The 9,297-nt window shown below is 40.5% G+C and overlaps 1 non-coding gene across 1 annotated transcript; it reads left to right on the forward strand.

The window, feature by feature from the left end:
• Nucleotides 1-2,998: 2,998 nt before the first annotated feature.
• Nucleotides 2,999-3,140, forward strand: LOC123388960. The gene has a single exon (XR_006603466.1). It is a non-coding gene; the product is annotated as a U4 spliceosomal RNA (small nuclear RNA).
• The last annotated feature ends 6,157 nt before the right edge of the window (nucleotides 3,141-9,297 follow it).

Below are 9,297 nucleotides of genomic sequence, written 5' to 3' on the forward strand. Positions count from 1 at the left end.
AAAACATTTCATACTCATGGATTACAAGAATGAATCCTGTTCAAATGTCTTTGCTGCCTACAGCAATCTATATATTCAACGCAATCTCTATGAAAATACTATCAACTCTTCACAGAGCTGGAAGAAATAATCCTAAAATATGTACAGAGCCACAAAAGACCCTGAAAATCCAAAGGAATGTTGAAAAATAAAACCAAAGGTGGTGGCGTTATAATTCCTGACTTTAAGCTCTACTACAAAGCTGTAGTCATCAAGACAGTATGGTACTGGCACAAAAACAGACACACAGAAAAATGGAACAGAACAGAGAGTCCAGAAATGGACCCTTACCTCTATGGTCAACCAATCTTTGACAAGGCAGGAAAGAATAGTCAATGGAAAAAATGCAGTCTCTTCAACAAATGGTGTTGGAAAAATTGGACAGCCACATGCAGGAGAATGCAAGGTGGACCATTTCCTTACACTATACTCTAAATGGATGAAAGACCTAAATGTAAGACAGAAATCTAGAGGAGAATACAGACAGGAACCTCTATGCCCTCAGCCACAACAACTCCTTGCTAGACATATCTCCAAAGGCAAGGGAAACAAAGGCAAAAATGAAGTACTGGGAATTCATCAAAATAAAAAGCTTTTGCACCACACAAGAAACAGTGGACCATACCAAACAACCGACAGAATGGGAGAAGACTATTGGAAATGACCTATCAGATAAAGATCTGGTGTCCCAGATCTATAAAGAATTTCTCAAACTCAACACCCAAGGGACAAATAATATAGTCAAGAAATGGGGAGAAGACATGAACAGACACTTCTCCTAAGAAGACATACAAATGGCCAACAGGTACATGAAAAAATGTTCCACATCACTCAGCATCAGGGAAATAGAATTCAAATGCACAATTAAATAAAAGAAAAAAAGCACAATGAAATACCACCTCACACCAGCCAGAATGCCTAAAATTAACAAGTCAGGACATAACAGATGTTGGTGAGGATGCAGAGAAAGAGGAATCCTCTTAGAGTGTTGGTGGAATGCAAGCAGGTACAGGCACTCTGGAAAACAGTACGGATGTTCCTCAAATAATTGCAAATACAGCTACCCTATGACCCACCAATCACAGTACTGGCTATTTACCCTCAAGATACAAAATGTAATGATCTGAAGGGGCACATGCACCCAAATGATTACAGCAGGAATGTCCACAATAACCAAACTGGGAAGAGCCCAGATGTCTTCCAATCCATTCCAGTCTTCTTATCCATTCCAAAAGATGAATGGATAAAGATTATATAGGGTGTGTTTGTGTGTGTGTGTGTGTACACATACATACATACACACAATGGAATACCACTCAGGAATCAAAAACTGAAATCTTGCCATCTGCAATGACACTGGAACTATGACAATAGAACTAGAAAGTATTACTGTAAACAAAATAAATCAGAGGAAGACAATGATCATATGATATCATACTATCATACTAGTGAAAATATGTGGAATTTAAGGCACAAAACAGAGCATCATAGGGGAAGAGAGGGAAAAATAAAACCAGAGGAAACCAGTGAGGTGCACAAACCAGAAGTACTCTTAATCATAGGAAACGAACTGAGAGCCTCTAGAGAGGAGGATGGTGAAGGGATACGGTAACTGGGCGATGGGCATTAGGGGTGCATGTGATGTAATGAGCCCTGTGTTTGATAAAAGACTGATATCACTGACCTCTACCTCTGAAACCTGTAATATATACTAACTAACTGGAATTAAATTAAAGAACTAAAAACAAAAACAATGTACTGCCTACTATGACTAATGTTTTGAAAAGCATGTTAGCAGTCCTTGATTTGAATTTCTTTTTCAAATTTTGAAAGATGACAAAAAGCCTTCAGGGGCACCTCAGTGACTCAGTTTTTTAAGCACCCAACTCTTGATTTTGGCTCAAGTCATCATCTTAGGATCATGACATCAAGCCCTGAGATAGGGCCCAGGCTCAACAGAGTATCTTAAGTGAGCCTCTCTCTCCCCTCTCCTCTCTCCCTCCCCTGCCCCATCTCTCTCAAAGACAAATAAATCTTAAAAAAAATAGATTACATATAAACTTCTCATATATTTCTAGACACTGGTCTGATGTTTTTTCCTGTAGGTTGACATGCCAGCCATAGATTCCCATTGGTTTTCCGCCACAGGAAAGAAACTTTCTCTCTTTTGAGATGATATGCTACTATACAGAGAAAACACTAAAGACTCTACCAAGTAACTACTAGAGTGATTAATGAATTCAGTAAAGTTTCAGGATATAAAGCTAATACACAGAGATCTTTTGCATTTTTATACACTCCTAAGGTAAGTCAAGAAAGAGAAATTAAGAAAACAATCCTGTTTACAATTACTGCAGAACGTTTAAAACACCTAGCAATAAACTTAACCAAGGAGGTGAAGCACCTGTACTCTGAAAGCTATCCAACACTGGTGAAAGAAATGGAAGGTGACAGAAACAAATTCATGAGCAAATGCCATGTTCCTCAATTGGGACAACCAAGATTAAAATGTCCATACCACCTAAAAGAACCCACAGTTTAATGCAATCCTACCAAAATATCAACACCAGTTTTCACTCAACCAGAACAAAGAATCCAACAGAACAGAAAAGACCCTGACTGGCCAAAGCGATCTTGAAAAAGAACAACAACACTGGAAGTACCAAAATTCCAGATTTCAAGGTATACTACAATGCTGTAGTAATCAAAACAAAAAGGCCTGGTACAAAAATGAACACACACATCAATGAACACAACAGACAGTCCAGAAATAACCCTATTCTTGTATGGTCAATTCACCCATGACAAAGGAGATCAGAAATGCACAATGGGGAAAAGATCTGTCTCTTCAGTGAATGATATGTAAAGAGAGGACAGCCACCCACAAACAATGAAATTGCACTGCTTCCTTACACCATGCCTAAGAAAGACTCAAAACACATTAAAGACTTACATGTGAGACCTGACGCCAGTGGCACTATCATAGCCAATGAGGTTTATCCGAGGCTCGATTATTGCTAATTGAAAATTCCTAAAAGAATATAGGCTGGGCTGTCTTTAACATTGACCAGACATGCCCAGGAATTGAGCCCAGACAAGGAGAAACAATCTTGCAAATCTAATGACATAAAAATTAAAAAATGATAAAAATATAATAAAAATATTTTAAATATTTAGATATTAAATATTAATTAATATTAAATATTATTAAATATCAATTATTTTAATAGTTAAATATTAAATATTATTAATTGTATATTTAAATATTTATTAAATATTAAATAAATAAAATAAACAAAATGATAAAAAAGAGGGAATTCAGGCTTGGAGCAAAGAACAATCTGGCCCTGCCCCACATTCTATAATTCCCATTCCTGACAACTGTACCAGCATTAAAAGATTGGTCTGCTGACAACTTGAGAGAGTTCATGAACCAATATTGGCGGGGAAATGTTACAAGACCTTTTGCAAAGACTGCAAAAAGGGCATACCTTGCTTGTCCCACTTGCCCAAAATACAATCTTGGGAAACAAACCCATACCTCCCCTGGGCATTTTAAACCACTCAATGAACCATCTGACATTTGGCAACTGAATTTCATGCAATTTCCTCATTTCATGAATAGAAGTAAGTGTTAGTTAATGTGCCTATATCTTCTCACTAGACAAACGCTTTCCCTTGGAGAAAGGCCAATGACTCTTTTGCGGCTAAAATCCTGTTAGAAAAAAATTACCCCTTCCAGGGAAGCCCTCTTGAAGTATACACAGTGACCAGAAAACCCATTTTACCCTGCAGGCGTTTCACCAGTTTGCGATGTTTTGCTAGTTTTAGAAAAATTTCATTGTATGTTACTGTCCCCTGTCTTCAAAGTTAGTCTCACAAAATGACCACACTACTGGGGACTCCATTGGCAAAATCTACGGAGACTTTCCAGCTCCCTGGGTCAAAGGGATTGCTGTCACTCCTAAATCTCAAGTCCACCCCTTTGTGGAAATCAGTCTCTTCCCCTGGGAGATAGTCACTGGATTTGATTTGAATTCGATGTGCATTCGACCACTGCCTCTCTGGACCCACAGTTGGGAAAAGGGGATGTATTTCTAGAAAGCAAAGATTGAATTGCCTCTATTCAACCTAACCACACTGCAGTTGAGCAGACTTTTTCACAGTGCGCTCCCAGGGGACACTTACCCTGACCTCCACACCTTGCAACCTGATTCTGTTGGGAAAGATCCCACAAAGATTCTCTCCAACCTGCCCTGAAAGGCCCCTCTCCAATACTGCTAACCAAACCTTGCGCTGCCAAACCCCAGGGAAATGGATGCTTGGGTCCTTGGGACACGTTTTAAAGAAGTCGCCAAAGCCTGACTTGACCTCTACATCGTCTGGTCACAAGAAGGTTATTACTGCACCAACTGAAATACAAAACATCTGGGGAGACAGCCTTCTCCACATGTCCGGGCCAGGCCTGCATTCCTCTCCTCACTATTGCTCCTTCTCCATTGTCGGTGCAAAAAGCATGCCATTTTCTGCATCTCCCAGTCTCTTGCAGAAGGAGGAAACTTCTTTGGATTATGACCTTTCCAAAAAACACTCATTTTGAAACTTGTGAGCATTTCTAGACATTTAGAAGGTTCAGAATTCAAAAGTCGTTCCTTTAGTTCTACTATTAACTGAATCCTGATTCTAAACCAAATGCATGGTTTCTGAATTTACAACATAACAGACCGCTTTTGATAACACATAGAGCTCTAAACAGTTCTTTTGAAAATGCAATACTGTTTGAGAATGTCCCGGACGTATTCCTATTCTTGCAACAAGTTGTCTAACGAATGCTTCACGTTTTTCAGTGTATCCTATGTCCCCAAACACGCTCCCTGATTTTATTTGGTGCACTCTCCCAGTATTTCACTATTTTGCTCATAGCCACTCATGGAGGACACTTCCAGAAGGCATACAGGACTCTGAGTTGGCCTTCATTGGGAGAAAATCTTTCTCCTTCAGTCCAAACAAGTGCCAATAAATATGTTCAGTGGCACCTTTAATACACAGGGTCCTGGTTTAGAACCAACATATGCTTTGGAATTGTCACCATGCTTTGGTTCTGCCCTTGTTGTCTCTCAAATCCTGTGTAGAAACACTGTCCCCAGTGAGGTGATGCTGACTCACTGATCTCAGTCTTGAGCAGATACAAACTTCACATGGGAAGCTGGTGAAAGTTTCTCCCTTCTAACCCTCCCTGCTCCTCAGTGGTCACTTGAGTAGTTTACAACTGTGATGCACATACCCTCCAACATGAGACATGCCAACCAGAAAAGGCTTTGCTGGCACTGAAACACAAAACCACTAAATACAAAGAACGTGACTGTCGATTGAAATTCCTCCAAGGAAACTTTCCTAAAGTTTTAATTTATATTACAATTAACTCACACACTGTTCTATTCGTTTCAGGTGTATAATCGTGATTCAGTACTTCCATGCAACTCCTGGCGCTCATCACAAGAATACACCACAATCCCCATTACCTGTTAAACTCATCCGCCCCCCCCACCAACACCTCCTCTATGATTACCAACAGGTTGTTCTCTAGTTAAGGGTCTGTTTCTTAGTTTGCCTCTTTCTCCTTCTCTTTGCTTGTATGTTTCATATCATAATTTCCACAAATGAGTGAAATCGTATAGTACCTGTCTTTCTCTGACTGACTTATTTCATTTATCAAGGCAAATCATGATCAGACGGGGCAAAGTCATAAGGGGAATGTCACAGCAGAGGGGTGTTCTGACACACTACCACTCCACATAAATGGGGAACCAACAGGAGGACATGGACTTGATCTTGCACATGGGTGCCCCACTATTCCACCTAGCAGAACTCTATTCTCTGCTCTCTATCCAGCCCCCCACCTTCTCCAACAGGACTCACCCATGAAAAGCCATAATGATTTGAACTTCCAGATGCCTCCAATGCACTTCTGGTTCTTAACAGCCTTTCAAATTGCCCCCTGTCTCTGACTACAGTGAACCTCTCCGAAGTTCCCCAATGTGCCAAAGGATCAGTCACCGCTTCTTTGGCCTGCATTCAGTTTTCCTTCCTTCTCAACAAACCCAACATTTGCTGATACTTCTAACCTTGAAGGTTACAAACTGGATGGCACTTTGTTTTAACCTGGGGTTCTGATTCCAGCAGTAATCCGCAAGTGGGCCCCAAGCGCATTCTTCTAAGACACCCTGAGAGTCAGCAGGTTGTGTTTTCATCTCCCAACTACAGGCTGCTCCTCTTACTCTTAATTTGAGTCGGGATCTCTCCCCAGAAACAGGTCTGCTTCTGTAACAAACCAACAATGGCATCTCAGGTAGGGCATCGCAGAACCCCTCCATCCAGAGATTAGGCCCTAAGTAAAATAGGTCTTATTCAACTACCCTCGAGGGAAATGAGGAGCAAACCATGGGAACAACACCAAAAATGCAACAACGTGGAGGCTCACCTACCAGCATGTCTCGGGAAGCAGCCCAGAGCCCCCTCCTCAGCTCTTAGCCAACGAGGCCGCTTCTGCATCGCACCACAGGAGGAACCAACTGCTGCAAACACAGCCCTGGCCCACTGAGGGGTACTGGGTCCTCAGCTGGTGGCAGAAACCCTTTGGGCCCTGAAGAACCCAGCCTCAGGTGATGCCATGGCACGCACTAGGACCCCTGAGGCTGCTGTGCCCAGGCACAAACAGCCCCTTGCCAGCTGGAGGTGCTTGGTCGCCCTCTGCTGGACACTCTGGTAATCTCTGCAATGCACTAAGCAGGGGCAGGGGTCAGCTCAGCGGGAGGCACTGAGGCAGCTCTGGTCCCGGGGAGCCTGTTCTCTGCACTGAGATAGACTATTGTGACAGCGCCTCAGACACAAAGAATCTGATTCCTTCTCCTTTCTGTGTGAGTGATGAATGAAGCCAAATTTGACAATGTTATTATGTAATGTGTAGTGCTTACACCCCTCCTTTCATTAATACACACCTGGGTGACTCAGTGGTTTAAAGCCTCTGCCTTTGGCTTTATCCCAGAGTCCTGCAATCAAGTCCCGAATCAGGCTCTCTGCTCAGTGGGGAGCCTGATTCCTCCTCTCTTCCTCTTTCGTTCTCTCTCTCTCTCTCTCTTGGCCTGCCTTTCTGCCTACTTGTGATCTCTGTCTGTCAAATAAATAAATAAAATCTTTTAAAAAAATACAGACTACAGACGTACAAATGTAAAGTAACAGATAACTTTGGTTACCCACCCAAATATTCCTACTACATAAATCACTGACACCCATTACACTATTTTAATTTTTTTTTCCTTTTTCTTCCTTTTAGAAAGAATTTCCAGTCATGTCAGGGTATATGAAAGTCCACTGAATCAAGACATCATCTAGCACTATGATCTTGATTGTGAGACTTTCTTTTCAACCTTGCCAATAAAGTATTTGGGGACACATAGGTGACAGGGTCAAAATGAAAAGCTAGACAGAACTACACATGTGTTATGAATTTACTGCATGTCTCTTTAGATCATGTTTTCAATCAAAGGGGATTTAGACATGGTAGATGGATAAAATCATTTCCATCATTCTGGTAAGGAACCAATTTTGCCTTCAAGTACTAATTGCCATCTCTTCACTAACAGAAGAAGGCTTGATGAAGTAGATGTTTCTGCTTGCATGTAAGAGAAGGCTGCAGGGGTTGAAATCATCCACCTAACATCCTGGGTCAGGATGCTCATTGGACATGAGGATAATATCTAAGTGTATAATTACCATACATACATTTCATATACTTATTTTGTATATACTACTATATGATATGTACTTGTATCATTATGTATCTATTTCTACATTCAGATGGTTTAACCATCTAGATCTTCTGCATCCTTACTGATTTGGGGTCTGCTTTTTATCAGCTGCTGAGGGAGGGCTGTGAAAATTTGCCTCAGGGAGGATTTTATTTTTCTTGGAGTATTTTTTTAAAATTGTATTTATTTAGGAGAGAAAGCATGAGTGGGGGGAAGGGGAGAGTGAGAAGGAGAAGCCGACTCCCACTGCATGGGGAGCTGGATGTGTGGCTCCATCAAAAGTCCCTGGGATCATGACCTGAGCTGAAGGCAGATGCTTACCTGACTGAGCCACCCAGGTGCTCCTCTACTTGCAGTCTTGTGAAACACTCCTTTATAGGTTTGACGTCTATGTAACTAAGATCCACAGTTTTACTTCCCTGGGTAAACTACAGCTTTTTTCATTTTGTACCAACTTTCTTTGTATCTAGTAATGCTTTTGGCCTGATATTACTATAGTCAGAGCAGCATTTCCTTCATTGCTGTTTGCATGGTTCATTGTTTTCCCACTGTTTTATTTTCCAAATATCCATAACGTTAATTATTGGAGGATTATCATATCAAAATTTTACCATGGTTGGTCGGGTTGGTTGTTTGATCAAGTTGTGGATTTTTATCTGATATTCCTGTCCATTCGCGTTCATCGGGACCCTTTTCTCTTCAACTTTACATTCACCATCTCATGATCTGCTCTTTATTTGTCCAGAATTCTCTACATTTGCTTCTTTTGGAAATCAGTTATTATCTGATATCATACCCTTCACTTTGATTCTGCCCCATGAGCAACATGGGAATAGCCTAGTTTTACTAGAAGGAAGTGGTGTTAAATTCCCCATGGTTCCCACAGTCCATGTCCTGTTCTCCAACATCATTTCACCCAAAGACCTTAGCATCTACTGAAAACTGGTGGCTGATTTTTACATATGCTTTTGCAAGATGATTTCTTCTTTCCATTTCTACTTCTGTCTTTATTTCTAATCAATCTTTTGTAAGGATCTTTCGCTTCTCTCAAATCCTGATTCTTTTTTTTTTTTTTACACAAAGACAATTATTTAAGACCTTTATTAACGGGTTCTTGCCGTTTGTTGACTTTTTTGAAAAAATCAAGTTGTAAACTTTTATTACAAATTAAAAATGAGGTTCTTAAAAATCTCAACTTGACCAGATATGAAACAAATTAAAAACCTTTAAAGGTGTATTGAGAAAAACCAGGCTTCTTTTTTTTTTCTTAAAAAACACGTTTGTCATTACCAAAAAGAGACGTCTTTAGGTAAAAATAATAAAAACCCCATGCTGCATAGATAATGCAGATAGTTCTATTTATCTGGTAAATGGGCAAAAAGCAAGCACTTAAGGTCTTCAGCTCCAATCTTTTGTTCATTTCTTATTGCTGGAATTTCATCTTCATTTC

The sequence above is a fragment of the Mustela putorius genome, unplaced genomic scaffold (assembly GCF_011764305.1).
Source record: "Mustela putorius furo isolate JIRA1106 unplaced genomic scaffold, ASM1176430v1.1 tig00003930_pilon_pilon_pilon, whole genome shotgun sequence".
Lineage (NCBI taxonomy): Eukaryota > Metazoa > Chordata > Mammalia > Carnivora > Mustelidae > Mustela > Mustela putorius.